This window comes from Marmota monax, unplaced genomic scaffold (genome assembly GCF_021218885.2).
Source record: "Marmota monax isolate L192 unplaced genomic scaffold, Marmota_monax_Labrador192_F-V1.1 WCK01_AAM20220418_F8-fsc00061, whole genome shotgun sequence".
In the NCBI taxonomy this organism is placed as follows: Eukaryota; Metazoa; Chordata; class Mammalia; order Rodentia; family Sciuridae; genus Marmota; species Marmota monax.
In genome coordinates, this window is record NW_026695230.1 from 14,208,285 (window position 1) to 14,223,572 (window position 15,288).

Here is a 15,288-nt window from a genome sequence, read left to right on the forward strand (position 1 = left end):
AGGGGAACTCAGGCAGCAGGATACGCCCTATTCCCAGCAGGAATAATCTTAAACCTTAAACCTGGAACCTAAACTGGGAACGCCCTAAACAAGATTATCTTAAAACCGGGAACACCCTAATCTGCCTTGGTCCTTGAGCAAGGTTAAGTACATTCAATGTCACTGCAACATGGGGTACGCTGGCAAGGAAATTGTCATACTTACTTGGCTAATGGCTCCCAGCATCTCCCCCCTTCTGATTAATTAAACAACAAGCAATGTGGCTTAAGGACCGTGCCTGGTAGGTTGTCCAATTCAACATATGGTTCTTACCCGTCATGGGAAAAACTGACCTTTAGGCGTCAGCCTCCTGTCTTAGGTTGATACCACTGCAATTGAATCATACCCGTCACTGACTACCGGTCCAGCATACAGCCATACTTGTGGATAGGTCTATGCACCAGTGGGGGGGGTGAGGTTCTTTGCCTCACCTCTGTTGGCCCCCAAATTTGGCCTTGGTGCCAGTGGGGGAGTGAGGTTAATGTGGCTTATGGACCGTGCCTGGTAGGTTGTCCAATTCAACATATGGTTCTTACCCGTCATCGGAAAACTGACCTTTAGGCGTCAGCCTCCTGTCTTAGGTTGATACCACTGCAATTGGATCATACCCGTCACTGACTACCGGTCCAGCATAAGCCATTGGCCCCCAAATTTTAGACCATCACTAGCAGAAGGGAGGAGGATACAGAAATGCCACGACACCAAGCCAATTGACGGCTCCTTGGGAAAAATTGCATCACTGGTGACACCATCAGCAAAGATATGCTAGCATTACCACAATTCGCTGCACCAAACGATAGTTACATAGTCCAGGCAAGTTCTGCAAGCAGTTCAAAGCAGAGGAATCTATCAATATGTCCATTTCCTCCCAAAATCCGTTTCCTCCCCAAAGTAAGTTGACTCTTTGATTGAGCATTACTTGTTGAGTTCTTCACCGGCACTGGGATGGAGATAGGAATTCTGGCAATGATGCTAAAGAGACATTATCCTGAAAATAATTATTAAATATAATGAAAAGGAAAGGTGAAAGTAAACAAACAGATCTGTTAACCTACTTTAAAAACAATCCTTAACAGCCTTTTACCTAATTTAAACTAGTAAACAAACAGATCTGTTAACCACCTTTAAAAACAATCCTTAACAGCTGTTTACATAATTTAAATTAAACCATTTAAATCACGTGAATAAAAAAAATAATAATAATTCGGATCCATTTTTTCATGAGCGCTCCTCATACAAGAAATATGGACATACGCACATACAGACATACAACACAAAACACAAGAGTGTACACAAACGTACAACACATAAGAAAATAGTAAAGGCCTTGTAGCTTTACCTGGGTGAAATCTCCATTGCAATGTTTAAAAACTCCACAGTCAAAAAATAAAACTGATCAGAAAAACATTAACCTAGGTTTGTATGAGCTCAAAAAATAAAAATAGAACCTTATGATGTGGAAAAATGCAATAATAAAATAGCTATTGAAAAAAGCATCCTGGTTAATCACTGTCGCAGATGTAAGAATGGCCAAGCTGGAGCTCTGGATATCAGCTGTTATGGATTTGAGTCAAATCATCTTCTTTTCGATCTGTAGAAACTGTTTTAGTTAATCTCTCTGGAATCCAAATGGGCTGCTGTTCTCCCTGTGGAAAAACACAAACAGACCCCCGACTCCAGACAATCACTGGGTCAGGACCTTTCCATTGTCCTGTTAGAATATCTTTCCAAAGTACCTTAGGCTTATGTACATTTTTTGGATACATGTGTCTTTCTGCAGCACTAAGTCCTGATGAATCCAAATTTAAAAAGTTTAGAGTAAAAAGTGTTATTTTAAGTTAAGTATACCCCCTTCCAATTCCCTCTTTTTGCTTTAATAAGTATATGTCTGTATCTAATAGTTGTCTTAGCTTTTTGCATTTTCTATCTGTGTAATACCTTACTTGACATTTTCAACCATTTTCTATCTTGTTTCTATCTTCTAGTTTTTTTTCCTAAGGTTTGTATTTTTACCCTTAGTTGCTTATTTTCCTCCTAGTTTTTTTTTTCCTATTTTGTGGGTTTAAAATTCTTGTCTTCCTACATTTTTTTTATCTTTCTACATCTTCTTTATCTTTTTTCTTTTTAACTTTCTATACTTCTGTCTTTAAAGTTTTTCACTTTAAATTTTTAATCTTCTTTATCTAAATATCTTTTATCCTATTATCTTCCCATTTTTTTAAAGTAATGCCTTTAAGATTAAGCTTCTTTCCTCCATCATGAAGGCATTTTAACCACCTTCAATTTAACCTTTTAAAGCCTTTTAATTATCATCTATACTGTACTTTTAAATGTACTTTTTCACCACCTACAACTTCACTCTTTTAAACGAGGCTTAGATTTTGTTTAAATCGCTTCAATGTTAGTTTACATGGCTGCCCTTCAACCAAAGGCTTCTTTTTTTTTTTTTAAACTCCATTGAGAAGCTTTGTCTCAATCTGCCATGTACAAATACCTTTTTCTTCTTTCTTCCTTTCTCAAGCTTTTAAAGTAAGTCTAGTTTCCTCAAAATCTTTTTTAAATGGCATTTTACACCTTTTTACTTTACCACACACAGATTATCTCATCTAGAAACATTTCTTTTTCCTTTAACCTTTTATATTAAAATATATTTCCACATCTTGATTTTTTTTTCTATCTCTTTTTTAGCCATTAACCCTTTTTATAAATTCACATTTTGAAACAACCCTTATAAAATTTCTGATTTAGACAAATTACTCCACTTTAATAAGATGAAAGACTTTCATGTTTTTTATGATACTATAATACTATAATTGAAACCCAACTGAAATTTTTTCTACTCTTTGTATATAAATTACACATGATAGAATCTTAACACTTAGTAACCTTGTTTTAGCAAAGACACAGACACAAAGCAATATTAAACTTTTTCCATTCACCAATTTATGAAAACACACATAATGTTTAAATATATTACCTTATGGAACTTAATAAGTAAAGAGTACTTGATTTCATATTTAGTGGCTGATATTTTAACACTTTAGCTTTGTAAATTAATCAGATGTCTGTAAAAACCAAGATCTTAGACAAGTGTAGTAAACAGAACTAGCCATCTCTTTCTTGTTGAAGAAAAATCCTTCTACAGGATACCATGATGGTCCCATTGATATACTTAATAACTTGTCTTTAAAAAGCCATGGGCTACATTTTTGTATTGTATCAACATATGCCCTAATTGTTCTTGGTCTTACTGGGGTGCCTTCTTCCTCTAACAATTTATCTTGCTCGGAGGCGAACAACTTCAAACCTTGAGTCAACCATTTTCCCCGGTTTGCCTGAGAAAGTTCTAGGGATAGGCAGCTCGAAATAAAAACAAAATAAATCAAAACAATAACACGTTGTTTTTTGAAATGTTCACCCATTCTTTCTCTCTTCCTCAAGGGTGAGAAATTTCACTTACCTCTAAGATTCAGAAGTTCCCCGTACGGGCCACCAAATGCCACAGTCTGGCTGGGCACAAATGCCGCAGTCTGGCTGGGCACACAATCACGAGCCACCACACAGCTTGTAGATTCAAACAGCAACTCTTTATTCCCGAACTCAACACCAGCCGTCTACAATCACATTCTGGGGAAATCCACGTTCTCTGCCCAAATCCACCTTCTCTGCCCAAATCCACCTTCTCTGCCCAAATCCACCTCCACTGGGCTTCTATCTCCAAAATATACTGTCTGAATCCCGTGAGAACTCAAGGGGAACTCAGGCAGCAGGATACGCCCTATTCCCAGCAGGAATAATCTTAAACCTTAAACCTGGAACCTAAACTGGGAACGCCCTAAACAAGATTATCTTAAAACCGGGAACACCCTAATCTGCCTTGGTCCTTGAGCAAGGTTAAGTACATTCAATGTCACTGCAACATGGGGTACGCTGGCAAGGAAATTGTCATACTTACTTGGCTAATGGCTCCCAGCACATAGCCACATGGAGCTACGAACACTATGTGACAGCTTCATGATTGCATATTAACACCTGCAAGCCTCCTTATTCTTGAAACTCTTGCTCTCAGCTCATGTTAGCATTCCCTGTTGGTTTTCCCCATTTCCCTCACCTTGATTCATGTTGCATGTCTGTCCTCCCAAGACGTCCAAAGTGAATCTTATATAGGCCATGTCATCTGTGTATCTATATAATACAAGTAAAACAATAGCTCTACTGAGATACAATTCACATATCATAAACTTCATACCTTTAAAGTGTACAATCTAGTCAGATTGTACAGGCAAATGCCTGCAATCCTAGAGACTTGGGGAGGCTGAGGCAGGAGGATCACAAGTTTGAGGATAGCCTCAGCAACTTAGTGAGGCCCTAAGCAACTTAGCAAGACCTGTAGTGAGAGCCTGTGTCAAAATTTTTAAAAATTATTAAAAGGTCTGGGGATGTGGCTCTAAGGGTCCCTTGGTTCAATCTCTGGTAACAAAAATAAACAAACAAATAAATAAATCAATAAAAAGTACAATTTCCAGTGGCCTTTACAACATTTGGAAAGTTGTGTAACCATCAACACTAATTCTAAAACATTTTCACCACCACCAAAAGAAACCCTGTCACTTCCGATTTTCCCCTGCTCCCAGCCCCTAGAACAACTTAAGTCTCTAAGGATTTTTCTATTCTGGATATTTCACATATACAGAATCATACATGGCTTATATTTTATGTGAAACCATCCCAGTTATAATTTTTATGTCTGGTGACAATTCACTCTGTTTTGTGTGATGCACTTACAAATCAGCACATGGAAACCTAATTATATTTATCTGCATGTAACCCTTTTGACCATTTTGGGAAATAGAAGTTATAGCCATTTCTCAGGCGAGGAACCAAGTGCACAAAAAGGTTATATAGCTGGACTAAGTTCATCTATCAATCAAAGGGAAGAACTGGGATCTAAGCCTAGAGTGCTTCATATTCTTTTAAAACTCCAGGGTTAAGATACAGAGGTTCTTTTTCAACTTCTTTCCTCTGAACCAAGCAGAGTATTTGAGACTTCTGTGTATGTGGAAATGGATGAATGAGCCAGATAATTAATCAACTGAGCTACCAAGTGGTGGGGGGAGGAGAGAGTGGCCTCTGAGTCCCAGACATGGGCCTACAGATGCAGGCTGGCTGTCACTGTTGCTCACCCTGTGCAGGAACACGGCTGACCAGCGTCATCACCCGTGCTGTGCAGAGCCTGCTGCCTGCCTGCCCTAGGGACGTGCTGCCTCCAATCCTAGGGCTCCTCGTCACTGAGGTGCAGCAGCAAAACCTCCCGGGGCATTCCTGAGGGCTGCATGCTCCAGGAGGACAACTTGCTACAAATCAGGATAGATGTCAGTTGGGACCCAGTGGTGACTCGGGTCACCCAGAGTAATTTAAAGTATGAATTGATTTCTCAGCTGGAGACAGTGTCGATGTCCTGCTTCTTATTTGTGCTTCATTGTGCATATTACCTCATGTGGAAAATTAACAGGCGAATTAACCCTCTGCACAGCCCAGGCTGGAGGAGCTGACTGGGCTTCTGCTTGCAAGGCACGCTCTGGAGGTTGGAAGGAGGCGAGTAAAAGGCCAGAGCAAGGGGGAGGCCCGGGCCCCAGGTCTCTGAAAACTTCCAGCCTGCATATGAGCCACATCAGTTCTAGGGAAAATGGAAAGTGAAGTTTCTGTCATTCAATGAGATCTGTGGCTTTATGGTGCTCATGTGTGATACTGGGTGAAAGAGTAAGTTAAACACAAGCCACATCAGAGCTTCAGTTCCTGTCAAGAGTGCCCCTTTCTCTGAGGATTCTGGAAGTAACTCACTTCCCCTCTGTTCATGACTGTCTCTTCCCAGTTGCTTATAGTGGCATCTTCTGGCTTTTGATCAATATCATTTGCTTAAGTCTCATCAGTGTAAAAGGTCTGATGGGTCCTTCAGCCCCTGCCTCCAGTTCTTCATGGTCTGCTCTCTTCTTTATTTCCGAAGTCCCTGCACCCAACTTTCTTTTAGTCCTTCCATGTTTCACTCAGTCCCAGGGTCTTGGTACACACAGTACAAAGACCTTTTCTCCGGGCCAAACTCCACTCAGTTTAAATGTCACTTCCTTGGGGAAGCCTTTTTCGATTTCTCATCTCTCACCTTGCACCATGATCTCAACCTCCTGTGTTTTCTCCATCAACAGCATTCGTCAAAATGGTAATTAAATAATTAGTCTGCAGTTGGTTGCTTAATGACTGCCTTTCCTGCCCTGTTATTGGCTTCAGGGAGCAGAGAGACTCTGCAGCCTTTTTCCTTTTGGGTTCTCCAGTGGTGAGCGACTGTCTGGGATGAATCCTCAAAAGGTGTATTGGATGGACGAATTCGGTTCTTTGCAGATTTTTTTTTTTGTGTGTGTGTGAGAGATTTTGAACTTGGCATTTTTAGGACAAACATGTTGATTACTAAGTACATTTAGTTTCAAGAATCACATTTAGTTTCAAGAATCACATTATAACCCGTATATAATCCCACATATCACTCGGCGTAGTCTTGGTGTTGATACCGCTGGTTACTGGCGACAAGTTCTGCTCCGTCACATGTTGAAGTATAACTTTAGAGAAGCACGCTGAGGCAAACATATAAAGCAGGGTTTAAAAAGGGGTAACATTGACTTCTCCCAGGAGGGAGAAGGGGGCCATAGCTGGTATCTTTGTATCTCAAGAAGCGAGAATGTCCTGCCTTTTTATATATCTTAGGCTTCCTTTGTTCATTCTCCTGCTCTCTTCTCCTTATCTCTCTCCTTCCTATGCAAGTGACTAGGCCCAGGGGATACTGGTGGAATGGCCAAAAAGTGAGAAGCAGATGGACTGGGGGTGAGGTGTGGAGAGGGCAGCAATTCCTGGGACAGGTTACCTTAGCAACAGATTGGAGCAGTGGCAGGTTATCTTGATAGGGTGGAGGAAGGACATTTCAATCCCCCAGGGGGCAGTCTCCAACCTTCCGAACTCACTCAAATTGGTCTCCTTGATCGGACCTGACTTGATTTACCTATCTATACTGACTGCCTGTCTAATTCTGGCTTTAGTGTCACATGCACAGCATAGTTCAACAACCAAAAGAAAGTTTCCTTCCATTTCCAGGTTATTTTCTTTTTCTCTTCTGACTCCCTTACTCCCAATATTTTATTGGTAGATTGACTTAATTCTGGTTGCTTGATTGAACTAGGGGTATAGTGACAGCCCCCAACTGCCAGGGACTGCTAGGTAGATTAGTTATGAGATTTTTACTATAGTCCAGAAAGGAGATTACAGGAATTTAGAAACCAATCAGACAGATACCTTTTAAGATAATTTTTTAGAAATTAACTTGATAAGGGATGTCAAGGACATTTGACATGGATACTTCACATCAATCACAATCCAGATTGAGTCTCAGTCCAAATCGTTCATAGAAATTTCATCATCCCATATGTGAAACAATGAACTTTTCCTAGCTTTTAAAGCTATTTAGTTGGACTTTTTATTACTTGTAGCAGAATCATCCTGACTGATAAAGAGAGGGTCAGTGGAGCTCAGTGGGCACAGAAGTGCCTTCTGGCTTGCTGGGGGCTGTCCAGTAACAGGGGTCACAGGCACATGGCATTATGTCTCTTAGTTACCTTGTAGGGCACTAGGATGCCCAGCTTCCCTTTGGAGGTGTCAGGGATGAAACTGAGGCAGGTATGGGTATCTCAGCAGAAAGTGACCCAGATTAAACACTAAATAATGAATCCCTATTTTGGGCTTTCAGTCTGCATTAAAATGAGAAGGTAATTATTTACTGATTTTTTTTAGAAGTCAGCTTATATTCTATTCCTATTCTCCTTAGATAGTCTATTTTGAGGAATCTCCCCATCCCTGACAGCAATGAAAATCAACATGTAGGAAAGGGAGAAAAAAAATCTCCTATTGTCCCACAACTAACAATCAAATTGTTTTCTTTGCCCATGCACCCGTGAAATTCTTATCCACGTTCATGCAAAACTGTACAGATTGGTAATCATAGCCAGACATCACTGGTATTTTTATTGAGGTATGACATCCTTGTTGGGAAGTGTCCCAATCTGTACAGCCTGATTATTTTTCACACGTGTTCATTTTTGTAACTGCCCCCTAGTTTGAGATATGAAACATTTGCCAGGGTATCATGTTATAGTTTGATTTTTAAATTTGCTATCATAAGAGAAGCATGTTACTATGATATGTGTCCTAAGAATTTTTTTATTATGCTACATGGCCTCATATTGCTCAGGAAAACTTAATCAGATGGCTGTATCCATACATAGCTGGGCCAACCCACATCATTGGGCATGAAGGTTGTTTATTAAATTCTTCCAAATCATAAATAAGGTTTCAATGATCTGTATAGTAGAGGTCAGAAATTGGCAGCCTGTAGACTGGATCCTCCCCATCATGCTCATTTTTCAGGCTTATTTGGTGTTGGTGCACACAAGTTTTTTTTTTTTTTTGTTGTTTGTTTTTGTTTTTGTTTAAATACTTTAAATTGTAGATGGAGACAATACATTTATTTTATTTATTCATGTGGTGCTGAGAATCAAACCCAGTGCCTCATGTGTGCGAGGCAAATGCTCTACCATTGAGCTACAACCCCAGCTCAAGTCTTTTTTTTTTTTAAATAAGAATATTTGATTTTTTGTCAAACTTTAAAACCATAGACAGCTTCTGTGGAAATCTTCATTTTGCTTCCTGGATAAAACAGATCTGGTCTCACCACCAATTCCCAGTGGTAGCAGTCCTGTAGAGCTGAGTAGGGTCCACCTCCTTCTCCTCCATAACTTCTATAAGGAATATTAATTTATACATCTTCCTGGACCCATCAGGCAATTGAGTTTGCATTCCAGGCATATGGCTTCCTTTTTCTTGATGCCTATAAAAAGGTCATTTGTGCACGAGGTTCCTGATGACCCCAAGGAAATAATACAAGTTTGTTCAGAAGAGCACAGTGGAAAAGTCACAGCTACTGTGTCCAAGAGACACTTGTGGCAATCTCTGCTCATGATGTTGGCCTGGTCATGTTTGGCCTTGAACCTTGATTAATTCAGGTTCCAAGTGAAAACAGTGATGCCTGCTTTCATGGAATGATTCCAAGGATCTCATAGGGCTCAAAACAGAGTAGGCAATCAATTAATGAGTGTTAAGTACAAAAGAAAAACCTATTGAAAATTGTTTTTGATGGTTCGTTTATCTAATTCTAGTTCTTGGATGGCAAAATTTATTTTGATAAAAATAAGATTTAATTTCCTCTGAATTTACTGTTCATTGAAAAGATCTCCAGAGATACCTATAAAGTTTTAATAAGAGCACCAATAACAGACATAAGTGAGTACAATTTAATAATGTTGTGTCTGAGTGTCTGAAGAGTGACCTTAATATTATGATTTAATAGAAACTGTAAATTAAAATGTGCTGCACAGATTGACCATGCTAATGAGGTTAAGATGGCAGAGAGTTGGTCCTTAACCTTATAGTTTGAACTACTGTTTCTTTAGGAGAATCTTGATCTCTAGCTGCCCTTTTTGGCCTTCTTTAGTTGTTAATACGTCCAGAGATTCTTTGGGGAGCAATATACAGAGGCTTGCCCCAGGATTTAGAACACATAATGTGTTGACCCCAGTAGAAGAAGCCTTCCTAGAAGTTGCTTTGCCTCTTTCTCAGTACATAGTCCTATTATCTCCTGGAAATCATTCCACCCATCCAACCCATCAGAAAGTCTGTCAAGTTTTTCTAAATGTCTTGCAATTCAGTTTATTTCCTTCTATGTAGACCCAACTGTGCCCCACCCTACCCCTGCAACTGAGCCACAACACATTCTCCATTCAGTAGCCAGGGTGATCTTTAAAAATCTCAACTCATAGTACCTGAGGCTCTGCATGATCTGCCCCCAGCTCCTATTCATGCAGTGTTCTCACCTTATACACTACTCCAAAAACACTGGTCATCTTTCATGTCAAATTCTTTCCCAGCCCTGAGGTTTGCACATGCCTTATCCCTGCCTGAATTCCTGGTTTTACCTTCCAGTCCCTCTCTCTGTGAGATTTCTTTTTTCAGTTCTCAAATGTAATGTTTCTACCCTATGTAGAAAGTTCTCCGTTTTTTCTTTGCAGCATCCTATGCCTTCACACCCCACACACTCTGTGGTGATTTTGTCTGTTTCCCTGTTTGATAGTCTACCTTCCAGCCATAACATAAGTTTCACAGGGACTGGGGACACATCTCTCTCATTTGTCAGCTATATCCCCAGCTGTTAGCACATTGCTGGGCAAATAGTAGTCATCAGTAAGTGTTTATTGAATGAAAGAATCGATGGATGGATGTAACTGCTGTGGAGGTAGACATAGGAAGATTTTCATAGAATGTGATGGCTAGAAAGAGCTTTAACATAACCAGTTAAACCAGAATGTAGTATGTATTTGATATTGTGCAGGGAAGTGTTTCAAAGGGTCTAGGAAAACTGAGAACCAAAGACCAATATGGTCAGCTTATCTCTAGCACTGTTCAAGAGGGACCAATTAGCATGTAAATTTTTCTCTGAAAATTAATGGCTCAGGCCTTGATTTATCAATCAGTGCCTGTGAATTTGGTTAGCATGAATTAGAGCTTTTGAACTTGATCAATTCTGAGAGAGCTGACAAATCTCATCAGTTGAAGGTGTGATGTCTTTTGTCTCCTTCTTTACTCAGCCTGGCTCTGACCCTGATCTCCCTGTACTCTCACTCATGATATTCGGAGTTGGTCCTGTCTATTTCTAACTACTTTCTGACCTTGGCCCTTCCTCCATTCAGCTTTCTATCTTCTACCTCCTCCATATTGTAGGTCCTGATATAATGAACTCAATGCACAGATTTCTAACTTAAGAGCTAGTAAGTCAGGGTATGTCTTCATATCAATAAGCTAAAATTAGCTGATTTTTAGATGTGATAACATTATGAGCTGGTTGGCTGCCCCTATTGGAGAAATGTGATATTACAACCCAGCTTTATTAGCCTAGGAAAGAGGCAAATTCTTGGAATCTGTCAAGTGGGACTTAAGGAATGCTCAGATATGGAAGAATAATGAGTTCTGGAAGAGCAGAACAAGGTAAATCAACAAAATGAGAAATCTGCAAAAGAAAAGTAAATGTCCAAATGTGAGATGTTTTCCTTTTAGACCAGGGTTAGCTAATTCCTTTCATTATTCTGGAAAATATAGAGGAAATTTCTCTTCCTGGTCTCCATTTTAAGCTCTCTGGTCTAGATTGTCATTACTTCAAGACCCAAAAGACCTTCTTGTGGGAACTCTTGCTGAGATCTGATAACTTATAGCTTAGGAGAATGAGAGTTTTCAAAATCCTAGATTACACAAGGCTATGTAATTAGTTACTGTGGTCACTTTGTAACCCAGGCCTACATGGTAAGTGTTGCATTAAATAAAGTTATGAAGTTGAACACGTTTGTTACCTATGAACTTGTTTATCTTGTCTGTGTCACACACAACTCTCAGAACCTCCACCAATTCCTCTTTCTTTAGGTCCACACCTGTCATATTTTTTGAAGGAACAAAATAGAAATAGTGATAATAACAATAAGGATCATGGGATCAATCAGGATTCACACAGGAAAAAAGAGACCACGAAGACTTACATCCAAATCCCAGATTTCCCACTGACTATTTGTGCATCTCTGAGATTATTTCCTCTGTACAATATTGATATTGCAAGGTCATTGTGATGATTCCGTAAATGTATGCAAAGTGACTTTCACACTCCATAAACATTCTTTCCCCCACTTCTCAAGTACTCGAACCTGTTTTAAAATCATCTGTAAAGGATTAAAACCAAGAAATGCTGCTTGAATGAGTAACACCAGGCAGTGGGTGGCATGGATATTTTTGGATTGCAGCTCTTCCACGTGCTCCTAACACGTAGTATGGGGTGACTTCCTACTCTTGCCTACACACAATGGCAGCTGAGCTTTGTCACTGCAATTTTGGTGATGAGCATCCTGGTCCTTGGCTCTGGCTTAGACGGGTAATTGATTCTATTCAAAGATCTGATGGAAAAGAGATTCTTTGATTTAAGTTCTTTTTAGTTCTATTAAATTTTTCTTGAATCTGTTCCTTCCTCTCCAGCCCCTTCACTGCTGTCATGGTTCGGGAACTCATCATTTCCTGCACGCATCACCGTGTCAGCTCCTAACGGGTCTCCCTGCTGCTGGGCTCTTCATCTCCTATCCATCCTTCACAGAGCAGGCAGAGTGATCTTTCAAAAACATGCATATGATGCTGTCAACCCTTTGCTTAAGAGCCTTCAGTGGCAAAGTGCTTCCCAACCATAGCGGTTCTCAGTTTCTGGTGTCATGACACACTGGTTTGTCACATCAATTCTGAGGCAGATTCATCCATCCGTTCAACAAATATTTGTTGAGCATCTCTTTTGTGTCCGCTATTGCTATGATGTTGGGCTACATCAGTCAACAAAACAGACAAAAATCTCCATGTTGTCAGAAACCTGTTACTAACAAGAGTTAAATCCCTAAAGATTATGAATAATTTATTTGAATATTATGGTCGATAAATTTTATTTCTGTAATAACATTACCCTAAATCACTTGCATGGTGAAGCACTTCTTGGTGGGGAATGGAAGGGGGGATTTATAGCTAGTAGTGGGGGAATTGTGTGTAAATCTGTGTATGCTTTTTGAAGTGTACATAGGAACAATATCGTAGTTTATCTGAAGGAAAAATGTTAAATATTGCTGCTTATCCACAAGATAGAGTACAAAATTTTTAAGTTTCATTGCTTGTCCTACCAGTCCCATTCTCTAGCACTCTCTGCCTTGTATTATACACTTGCTGTTTTTTACCCCTAGAAGATGTTTGACATTGGCTTGACTTTGCACCCACAGAAGGGTGTAAATATACAAATCATTTTCTTCCATGGTGACAGAGGTCCTATTCATGTGAGAGAAAGGACTAAGTTCACATTGAAAGCTGATAATAAGGAGTGAAAGGGTAATTTGATGGGATCTTCAGAATACTGTTCGTGGGTTATATTGATAGTGTTTTGATGAAGTACATTTCTTGAGAGCTGATGGAAATAGACACAGTCATATGTTAACCAATATGTGTGTTGGTATTATTTAATCAAAAGTGTATAACAGGCACATTGGAGGATGGGATAGTTTGGAGGATAAGGAAGAAGTAAAATGCTGTGTAGGAATCAGCCTCATTTTGTCCATGTGTGAGAATGGAATGGATGGAAAGAAACTGGAGGAAAAGACCTTTACTGTCTGTAAGACACAAGACAACCCTCAGGAGATGCCTGGGGAACTCAGGCCTGATGGGTTCCTGAAAACAATCAGAATTGCTCTCACATCACAAAGTAGACTTCCAATCCACTCGTGTTTTCCAGCCGTAACTCTGAGCCACAAGCTCATGACCAAGTCCTCCTGTGATCGGAATACAGATTTCCTCCTGAGTCTTTCAACTTCTGATGTTGAGACTTGTCTTCCCACATGTGACATAAAAGGTGATGCTTGACACATCTGTGGCAGCTTGAAGAGGGAGAAAGGAAGGTATCACAGGAGCCATTCTTGTTCAAGTTTTTATAAAATGGCATAAAAGGCAAAACTTAAAGTTAGCACAGATATGGCTTGTTGGAAAAGATCTGGTCAAGAGACAATGGTTTGTGTTTGGATGGAGCTTCTCCTGTGTTGTTTCTTCCAAGAATATTAAATATGACTGGTTGATGGTTTATTAGGACAATCCTTCCAGAGGTGTGAGGAAACCAAGACAACCCTAGGAAGGATTTAACAGGGCAAAGGTAAGGGCACAAGGCCTGGAGTCACTCAGTACATGAGGATGGATACAGCAAGCAGGCCAAGTTGTCCAAAGCCTGTGATTATTCTGGGGTAACTTGGGGGGGCTATGTCATAAGGTTCTTAGGGGCAGGATGTGTTGGAGAGCTTTGCCCCCTGCTTCTGAACCTATAAACTGGACTCAGCAATTCTCTCTCCAAAAGGACCACTGCAAACTGATCGTCATAGCCAAGGCATTGACGCTTGGCCTCTTTCCCATAGTAGATGAAAAGCAGTGAGGGGGCATTCTGGGTGACCCTCACTTTGTAACTAACCCTCCTCATTAGCGGCTCACTTGCTTCCCATGGGCAGTGGGCACATGTTTGTGGTTATGTAACTGCCAAACAGGGCTGGGCAAGCCATTTGTTGGCATACTAATTGTCTCCAATCACAGGGAAATGAATTGCAGTGAGAAGAGTAATGAGAAGTGGAGCACCTGGCAGCCGGCCAAGGCTCCAAACTGTCAGCTTCGAGGCCCAGCAGTCTGCCGTCATGCAGGGCCCCGGAGGTGGACTTGGGCTGGTGAAGGAAGGCTGTGGGGCTTCAGAGAGGGGGTTGGGGTCCAGGGAAAGCGTGCTTGAGCCAGGGAGAGAAGAGGAGGGATTCAGGCTCTTTCCTTTCTTTGTAATCTCTCCTTTCCCCTCCTCTCATCCTTTCCTTTCTTCCGATCCCCAGGAGTTTCCAATCCCACTTTAGCAGTGCTTTTAGTCAGGGTCTCTAGGGAATCAAATGAGTGACATACGTGTGTGTGTGTGTGTGTGTGTGTGTGTGAGAGAGAGAGAGAGAGAGAGAGAGAGAGACCTATGACAAGATCTTGACTAAGAAATACCACAGTCTGCCACCTGCAAACCTGGAGATCTGAGTTTGAAGATCTGAGAACCAGGAGCCCTGAGAGCAAGAGAATAATGACGTCCCGGCTCAAGCAGTCAGGTAGGAGTGAATTCAACCGCTCTCCACCCTTTTGTTCTACTCTGGCCTTCCTGAATTGGACGAGGCCACCCATGTCTGCTTTACTCAGTCCACCAGTTCAAAAGCTCATCTAAACACCTTGGCTAAGGTGGTAGCTTATGGCCTGGTCAAATCAGCACATAACCACAGCAGTGATTTTGAGAGCACAGGAAAGTGAAGAGAGGAAAGGGAAGGAACCCAGAGAAAGTAGAAATATACATGGGTTTAAATGAGGAAGAAAAAAGATTGCAAAGCACTTTTATTCTCCATCCCATTTTGAGATTGCTGTTGCTGCTTGTGGTTTGGCTAGGGGATTATGGGACAGCAGCTGGACCTGGCCCTCTGTTGAGGGTGCAGTAGCTGTCATTGTAGGCCTTTTGTTGATGGGGACTCCAATGGTGAGTGACAGCCC